Consider the following 9980-nt stretch of genomic DNA (forward strand, 5'->3'; position numbering starts at 1 on the left):
TCCCCCTAATTCATTATAAGTACCTCTAAATCAGCCTGCTTGCAAGGCTATAATCAATATGCCTCCCTCTCTATTGTGAACCTTAAGCATGAGGCATAAGCAGCATTAATGATTACACATAATGCTAAGGCATGGTGGGTAATTGCCTGACCCAAGTGGCATAGTTGACACAGCTTAACTATTGGCGCTCTCATGCAGAGAGTATTCAGTTGCTCATGGCAAATATGGCCCACCCTGAGTTGGACCCCTTAGTTGGTTCAGCTGGTAAGAGTTAGATTTTGGCGGCACTTGTTTAGGTGCCAGGCATACATTGCAGCCAGGGTGGGCCAGCTTGCTTCATGAACTGGCCACTAGCTTCACATCGTTGAACTAGTGTTTAAGCCTTGGGTTCAGTTTGACCACCATTTGCAACCGCAAGCTTAGGGGGTGTGGCCCATACAATATTACCAACCCTTCCCTCTTTTTGCCCCTTTGGGGTGATGTGCAGGGCTTATTGTATATATTTTGTATATATTTTGTGCGTGCATTTTAGGGCGAATGGGATATTAACATAAAATTACTCCACAGGATGCAAAAAGTTACCATAAAACTTTTAGAAGCAATGATTGTCTAACAAAGCACTCACAGGTTGATATTTGCCATTATTAAGATCAATTTTAAAATCCGCCATAAGGGCCCTTTTGTCAACTATGGTCACAAATTGTTGTTGTCATTATTATTATTATTATTATTATTGTTATTAGCTACTCATACACAAAGAGAGGGTCAGAATGATAGTACAGTACAAAAGAGAAGTTCACCAGGTAATTTAGTTGCTGTTATTATTATTATTATTATTATCATTATCAATTACTCATAAACAAATAGAGGGTCAGAAAGATTGTGCAGTACAAAAGAGAAGTGCACCTGGTAATTAAATTATTGTTGTTATTATTATTATTAATATTAATATTACTATTATTATTATTAGTTACTTGTAGACAAAGAGAGGGTCAGAAAAATAGTACAGTACAAAAGAGGAGTGCTCCAGGTAATTAAGTTGTTTTTTTTGTTATTATTATTATTATCATTATTAGATACTCGTACACAAGGAGTGGGTCGGAAAGATATTACAATAGAAAATAGAAGTGCGCCAGGTAATTAATTTGTCGTTGTTGTTGTTATTATGATTATTGTTGTTATTATTCTTATTAGTTACTCATGCATAAGGAGAGGGTCAGAAAGATACAGTAGAAAGAAGAAGTGCACCAGGTAATTAAATTATTGTTGTTGTTGTTATTATTGTTGTTATTATTATTATTAGATACTCGTACACAAGGAATGGGATATTACAGCACAAAAGAGAAGTGCACCTGGTAATTAATTTGTTGTTGTTGTTGTTATTATTATTGTTATTATTATTATTATTAGTTACTCGTACACAAGGAGAGGGTCGGAAAGATACAGTAGAAAGGAGAAGTTCACCTGGTAATTAAATTGTTGTTATTGTTATTATTATTATCATTATTATTGTTATATCACTAGCGGAATATAAAACATTTAAGGGGCGAGCCTTAGCAAGTAAATCAATGTACCGTACACATATACAATAGATCTTGACAGATTAACAATACTCATGCATGATTGTGCTTGTGGACTAAGCACCTCAGATCTTGATATATCATGCAGTTCTTGATGATGTACCTTTTGTAATCTCTGGAGCAGTGAAAGTTAGTATCTTGCTTAGCCTAATAGCACTTATCAAGTTATAAGATAGCTACAAGCAGTCATTGCACAAATGATACAGCTAGATAGGCAACTCTACCAATGTAGTTTTTTGGCTTGTTGCTATTTGTAGTGCTCCAAGTGCAGTCAGGTATATACAGGCTGAGTTACTTACATTCACTCGATCAGAGTTCGTCACACCAATAAAAAACATCACATATCTATTTTCTTAACCTTCCTTGCTGCATTATGATAGCAGTAAAGTCTTGCTGACCTCAGTGACTTGCAAGCTGAAGAGATTCTCGTTTGGATAGCTGCCATTTTTATTTCATTGTGACGTCACCCGTTTTCAATGAAGATTATCAAGTTCATTAAAAAGTGTAAATTTTTCATACGGATAAATAGGGGTGACGTACGTGTACAAACAAACTAACAAACAAACATACTCGTGTCGTTTATGTAGGGCGAGCTCAGGCTCACCCCAAATAGTTACTCGTACACAAGGAAAGTGTCAGAAAGATAGTACAGTACAAAACAGAAGTTCACCAGATATTTAAGTTGTTGATGTTGTTAATATTATTATTATTTTTATTATCATTAGTTACTTGTACACAAGGAGATGGTCAGAAAGATAGTACAGTACAAAAAAGAAGTGCACCAGGTATCTAAATTATTGTTGTTGTTGTTATTATTATTGTTATTATTTTCATTATTAGTTACTTGTAGACAAGGAGAGGGTCAAAAAGATAGTACAGTACAAAAGAGAAGTGCACCAGGTATTTAAATTGTTGCTATTGTTATTATTATATTTATGATTATTATTATTATTGTTAGTTATTCGTACACAAAGAGAGAGTCAGAAAGATAGTACAGTACAAAAGAGAAGTGCACCAGGTAGTGAAATTATTGTTCTTATAATAATTATTATTGTTATTGGTTACTCTTTCACAAAGACATTGTCAGAAAGATACAGTAGTACAGTACAAAAGAAAAGTGCACCAGGTAATTAAATTGTTGTTTTTGTTGTTATTATTATTATTATTGTCGTTATTAGTTATTCATACACAAAGAGAGTCATAAAATTGTAGAGTAAAAAAGAGAAGTGCACCAGGTAATATAATTAATTTTTTGTTATTATTTTTATTATTATTGTTATTAGTTACTCGTACACAAGTAGTGGGTCAGAAAGTTATTACAGTACAAAAGAGTGACTTTCAAAAGGTAATTAAATTGTTGTTGTTATGGTTATTATTATTATTATTATTATTTCTATCATTATTATTTGTAGTTACTCGTACACAAAGAGTGCATCAGAAAGATATTACAGTACAAAGGAGGAGTGCACCAGGTATTTTAATTATTGTTGTTGTTATTATTATTAGCAATATTATTATTATGATTATTAGTATTGTTATTAGTTACTCGCACACAAAGAGAGGGTCAGAAAGATGGTACAGTAGAAATGAGGAGTGCACCAGGTAATTAAATTGTTCTTGTTATTATTATTATTATTATTAATATTATTATTATTATTATTATTATTATTATTATTATTAGTTACTTTTACACAATGAGAGGGTCAGAATGAGAATACAGGACAAAATAGAAGTGCGCCAGGTAATTTAATTGTTGTTGTTGTTATCATTATTATTATTATTATTATTGTTATAAGTTACTCGCACACAAGGAAAGGGTCAGAAAGATAATACAGTACAAAAGAGAAGTGCACCAGGTAATTATTTTTTTTGTTATTATTATTATTATTATCATTTTTAGTTATTTGTTCACGAAGAGAGAGTCAGATAGATTGTACAGTACGATAGAGAAGTGCACCAGGTAATTAAATTATTTTTGTTATTATTATTATTATTATTATTATTATTGTTATTAGTTACTCATGCACAAAGAGAGGGTCAGAAAGAGAATACAGTACAAAAGGAGTGCACCAGGTAATCAAGTTTTTGTTCTTGTTATTATTATTATTCTTATCATTTTTAGTTACTCATACACAAAGAGAGGGTCAGAAAGATAGTACAGTACAAAAGAGAAGTGCACCAGGTAATTAAATTGGTGTTGTTATTATTATCATTATTATCATTATTAGTTACTCGTCCACAAGGAGAGGGTCAGAAAGATAGTAGAGTACAAAAGAGAATTTCATTAAGTAATTAAATTGTTGTTGTTATTATTATTATTATTATTATTAATATTTGTTACTCATACACAGAGGGTCAGAAAGATAGTGCAGTACAAAAGAGAAGTGCACCAGGTAATTTAAACAAACTTTACCAGTAGTGTTGTTTTTATGTCACATTCTGCACTTTTAGTTAGTTATAGTTAGTTATGACATTTCTGAATTACTTTTAGTTAGTTATAGTTAGTTCCGAAATTTCTAAGTTACTTTTCATTAGTTATAGTTAGTTATGACATTTCTAGATTACTTTTAGTTAGTTATAGTTAGTTGCAATACTTCTGAATTGCTTTTAGTTAGTTATAGTTAGTTATGAAATTTCTGAGTCACTATTAGTTATAGTTATTAACGTCAATACATTGAAATTGTAGTGGTTAGTTATGCAAATGTTTTATGTGTATTATAATCAATCAATGCCAAGTTAATGTGAGTGCATGTTTATGTGCATTGCTTATTTGTTTTAAGCAGTACTTCTTGTTCTACATTACTCTTAGCCAATCGATTTTTTTGTCCACTTGATGAGTAACCAGCTTTGGAAAAAATCATTTTAACTGGGGTTGAGGATGCTAGAGTTAAGGGAATGTCTTGAGCAAATGTTGCTAGTATTGGAATTAAGTGTTCATTTTGAGTCCAAAAATCTAAAAGGTCTAGGGGAACAGCTCCTAAACAAGGCTTCCTTTTGCCCTTCCAGTAATGATCTTTTTTGGTCCTTCTAATGAATCAGATTGATTGCAAGATTTAAGAGACTTTTTTTTGCCATTGGTCAACTCAATTGTTAGGCTAATACCATAAGCCATGTGTAAAGCATGTGCAAACCATGTGATCACTTGTATGTATTCAGCATGTATTGTTTGTACAATTACTGATGGTGGCTGTGATAGACAAGTGTTTGCGTATGTTTTAGTTGAAATACTGTAAATTTTAGTTAGTTATAGTTAGTTTTTAAAATTTGTGAAGTGTTTTAGTTAGTTATAGTTAGTTTTTAAAATCTGTGAGTTGTTTCAGTTAGTTATAGTTAGTTCTGTTTTACAATGTCTTTTAGATAGTTAGTTAACTGAAAGTAAATATGCGTAACTAAAAGTGGTTTTTGTTTTAGTTATAGTTAACTAAAACAACACTACTTACCAGTAAAATTTTTTACGTACCATATAACTGTTTCATGCGATCGTCTATTGAAAAAAGTTGCCATTTCTTGTTGTCAGTGTAATTGTATGTAGTTTTGTCCCATCTGTCTTTGCTACCTATACTATATGTATCAGACATGGGGTCAATTACATTAGAAAGTAATATATTACTATTACTATTAACTAGAAAAAAATTCTATTACTATTACAATTACATGTTTAGTAGATGTAAATGTAATATATTACTATTACTATTACTTCACTAATTTCATTATTACTATTACTATTACTGCATATGCATGACTAAATGTAATCTAATTATATTACGATTACATTATAATTTCAAATCAATTCTCTTTAAAGCAAATGACCATTACACTTTACACTTATAGGTTTCTCAAAAACAGTATGAGAAAGTCTGCATTGTTCCGGTCTAAAAAATTTCCCTCCCATACTGAATAATTGTTCCATTGGAGCAGATGAAGCTTTTGTCAGAGCAGACAGACTTGAATGCACATACATGTACCTGTACATGTACATTGAATACTTGTACAATAATGTATAACATTATGTACAATTACTATTATATTACAATTACTTAACTATCTCCTACTATTACAATTACTATTACTTGGTTTTTTGATTCCTCCATTACTATTACTATTACAATTACTTTAAAACATGTAATCTTTACTATTACTATTAATATTATCTATTACTATTACCCCATGTCTGATATGTATATACCTGTATAGGGTGAATTGTTAGCATAGAAAAGAAAAACATTTAGGCCTTCTTAGTGTTTAATTGAATAGCAAAACTTTTGGTAAATGAATGTACATGCACTTAAGCTATCTGCAAGTATGTAAAATATAAAAGAATTACGGATTAACCTTTCCCCATATGTTTAGTTCTTAAGTGCCTTCGGAAACTCATTGCGGCAATAAAAACAGAAGTCTTATCTAGAGTTGTATACCTACTGGCACTTCTGAGTGTTTTTCTTACAAGACATCTTGATACAATGGACCTCTATATACAGCCAGAAGACTTGCTGTTGCATTCCAACAGCAGCATTCATTGAATTATGTTACATCTATCCTATTGTAGTTGTTGATATCTGACAAGTAGGACACTGTTATCTTTATCAATATTGGTTTGTTTGAAAAGGTGTTTTCAGCAGAGGAGATAGAAATCTTCATGATGCATTATGAAAATAAGTATGATTCAGGCTTAATAAGTGGAAGGAATGATATGAAGCAGGTATTGTTTTTATTAACTGTATTTAATTCCAATGCATTGTTTTATGAGGTCAACAAAGTCATGAAGAAACTGAAGGTTTCATATTTTTTTAATTATGCTATGACAATAATTTACAGGCGATATTGAAGAAATTTTACGTAATCATATACCAACACTTAATCCTTTTATTGACATTGCTGTTAGTGGTGCGTATGCTTGTTCATATCAATTTATTACTATTTTAATGTTATCATTTTGTTTAGCTATTGATGCTACCCTTGCTGTTTCTGCTACACAAAAAGTTAAAGTGTATATGCTATTAAGGATCTAAGTGTATAGATGGCTTCTTCTGTTATTGCTATTATTATTTTTTGATTTATTTGTTTATTAATTTTTTATAAATGTGTTACTGGGACTCAGGCTACAAGAGGTAAAGGTGGATCTGTATTTTAAGTGTGAAAACTGCTTAGGTATTTATTCGTTGATTATTGTTTTATTATATTTAATTTGTTTAAAGGTCCTACTTGTGCAAATAGAGTAACGAAGAGAAAAAGTAAAAGCACATTCTCTATCTCAGGATTAAAATAAAAAAGTTGCCTTTTCTGTTAATGGTATAATGGATGCATATGTTTTAACAAATCAATTTAATTTTTTGAAGGCACTTGTACAACTAGAATTACAACTGGTACAAGTCAAATTATCATCTGTTTCTCTCTCTTTTAGTACAGTGAACAACTCATAATCAAGAAAAAGTTTGTTCCATGGACATTACCGTATTCTTAAAAAGACAAAAGGATGTATCGACATTATGCAGTAATGCAGTGGTATGTGATTTACATGTATTTGTCTTAATGGTTACTGAGGAAGTAATTTTCACAGGCCCATGTCTCTGACTGTACATGAATGTAAAATGTATTTTGTCATTATGTCTCAAATGGACACTTTATTTTAGATTCATTAAGGCATCAGATTCAATGAAGGACCATGAATAATAATAGCATTGATATTGCCTGAGCACAGATGGCAATAAAGTTACCATTGCAATTACTGGCAATCATTACTTTTGTTCTTAATAACCAGATATTGCATGATGTATCCACCTTTCATCTACCATATATTTAAAATTTTCATATTGTATGTACTTTTGCTAACATCATTAATTTTACTTTCATGTATTTACTTGTATTTTGCTATAAGCTTATCACAACATAAATATTAATAGATAACTGTACTAAATATGTATCAAGTTTTACTTTTAAAAATTATGGTTTATTATTTTCTATGTAACTATCAGTTATCCTGAAATGAACCACAGAATTTACATGGTAGGTAAGTGTGTGTGCAAGAACAATTTTTACTGGTGGAGTACTTAACAAGCTAGCATAATGCTATTATGCTTGCTAGCATTATAGCATTATGGGAACTATACAACATGCAAAATAGTTTTTAAATTTGACCTGTAATAGCTTCATGGCGATTGTTTCATAGCAATGGCGATTAAATGAAATCAGTTTCATTAGTCACAAGTCCTAATTCTATATGTTCTTTGCTGCATTGAAAAGTTTTTAGTTGTCATATCTACACTCCTTGTTTATTTATTTTTGTACTTGCATGTTACCATGTACTACATTAAACCATGTACTACATTAAATAAGCCTTGTTTTTCTCTTAATTTGTAGTGAGTTCATGACAAGTAGAGTAGTAATAATTCTGAAATAAGCTGAGTTATTTAATTATTATAATATATTGTGTAGTTATGAAAATTTTGCACAAAATTTAAATGCAGTACATTCCATGTGTCAAAACTGCTTTTTAAGAACATTATTCTATGTGACTTTAATTCTATATCATGATATTTTATTATCATTATTTTGTTGTGCAGTTGGTATTATTTGTATGAAACAGCATATTTTGTACTTTATGGATGCTTATTTATTAACAAAATGTGGCATGCACTATTGCAAATGTTGAGTTTTGCCTTGTGAGCATTTTTGCCTTAAAAGCATCACACAACCTTTTTAAGAGTGTGTACATGTAGATTTATGTTTATTAAACATGAAGTTATATGTGTGTGTACCTTAATAGGTCCGTAAAAACTCGGTTGAGAGTACTAATACTAGTACAAAGTTAACAGCTCTACAATTTTTTGTTTTTTATTTACTGATTGTTTTATGTTGCTTTTTTAATGATCAATTTTTTACCATTCTTATTTTTAAAAGTAATATGATTATACAGATAAAACAGTATGAATGTTATAATTTTAATGATTAATCTAGCAAAACTAGTAATAGTAAAGAGTTAATTGGAACAAGATAATGTTGCAAGTTAGAATAGTAAAATAGTGAATCACCACTGTCTTCAAAAGTGAGACCTCTCCACAATGACCTTGTCCCTTATGTCAAAGGTTTGTTGCTTAACTCACAGGTGTATTCCTTTCTAAAGAGGAATAAAGTGTGCATTTGATCACATAACTTATGGTTCTGGAAACTTCTTTGCTGAGGAAAAAAGTGATCTCTGCTGCTTTTGGATTTAGATCTACAATCAAAGTCAATAAGATAGCAACCATGTCAGTGTAAAGAATTGTTGCTCAATTTGTGGCTTTAGCTTGTATTTTACAAGAACCAGAGGCCAAGATAGAGGCTTTTTATGCACATACAGCTGAAAGAGGAGGAGCTTACAGAGAATCAAACAGGACAGACGGCCATCTTTATTTCAGTGACATGGGACACCCACCCATTTTACCGTCAAAAGCCATGAATATACTCACAGAGGTCATGTGACTTCCGCATTATCATGTAGGATGACTCAGATTAAACTATATTCATAAGAAGATTAATGATATTCATAGTTAATGTAAGTATATTCCTTAGAGCAATAATTCATTGCTGAATATTATTGCTTTGACTTGCTTGAAATGGTACTTCAAAAATCACTACAAAATGAACAGAATTATTAATGATAACAAAACTCCACCAGGTAATAGAAAAAGTAATGTTATGACACTAGATCAATAAAATAATAAATTTGCTGATTGTTTATAATTATGTTAAAATCCATGTCCGACAAATGCCACTGTACACGAAGCAAATGAGAATATCAGTTTCAACTGCAAATGAATCTACAATGAAAAAAAGGGAAATAAATTAGCTCAGTAATTACAACAGGTAAGTTCATAACGTATGAAAAGTTGTGCAAGAATTTTTTTTATATTTAAAGTTCAATGATCTATAACTTCTAAACAGTGCATGGTAAAAGTTTAAAAGTATCACAAATTATACAACTTTTTATTTCCTATAAAATGGCATCAATGAAAAAAATATTAAAATTTTATCCAAAAGTACTTTAACACGTAACTTAACAAACACATACCTATACTAGCTCCATGTGTAAAACAGCATTGTACTCTAACTCCATGAATGTGTCAGACCCATATTTTGCACTAAATCCAGGGCTGTCACATCTGCTATGACCACCAAGCATGAGCCTTTCCTTAGATATTTCCAATACAGTGAACATACTCTCAAGATTCCTTCCAATTGTTACAAATAGCAGGATGTAAGTATTTACTTTGATGATAATAAAATGTTCTATTTGATATAGCTGCACACTTCATTATCTGAAATAGTCGTAAAACCTTTTACAGCAAAGAGCCTGAAAATAAAATTGAAGCAGACATTAGAATATTTCCCTTTGGAACATCATTAATGAAGGGCTGACTGTTC

General features: G+C 30.8%; 3 long non-coding RNA genes across 3 annotated transcripts in view; all 3 read left to right on the forward strand.

Moving 5' to 3' along the window:
- Positions 1-909, forward strand: part of LOC109585764 (uncharacterized) — a 3751-nt gene extending 2842 nt beyond the window's left edge. Inside the window, exons 2-3 of the long non-coding RNA XR_002186647.1 lie at positions 744-803; positions 868-909. This is a non-coding gene — a long non-coding RNA (uncharacterized LOC109585764). The remainder of the gene's footprint in view (positions 1-743; positions 804-867) is intronic.
- An 87-nt stretch (positions 910-996) lies between these two features.
- On the forward strand, positions 997-1461 carry LOC109585762 (uncharacterized). Its single transcript, XR_002186645.1, has 5 exons — positions 997-1030; positions 1077-1136; positions 1195-1251; positions 1304-1355; positions 1411-1461. It is a non-coding gene; the product is annotated as an uncharacterized LOC109585762 (long non-coding RNA).
- A 1002-nt stretch (positions 1462-2463) lies between these two features.
- On the forward strand, positions 2464-3401 carry LOC109585761 (uncharacterized). The gene is made up of 6 exons (XR_002186644.1): positions 2464-2480; positions 2864-2925; positions 2993-3052; positions 3111-3182; positions 3262-3321; positions 3377-3401. It is a non-coding gene; the product is annotated as an uncharacterized LOC109585761 (long non-coding RNA).
- Positions 3402-9980: the final 6579 nt, after the last annotated feature.

This window comes from Amphimedon queenslandica, unplaced genomic scaffold (genome assembly GCF_000090795.2).
Source record: "Amphimedon queenslandica unplaced genomic scaffold, v1.1 AMPQUscaffold_13013, whole genome shotgun sequence".
Classification (NCBI taxonomy): Eukaryota; Metazoa; Porifera; class Demospongiae; order Haplosclerida; family Niphatidae; genus Amphimedon; species Amphimedon queenslandica.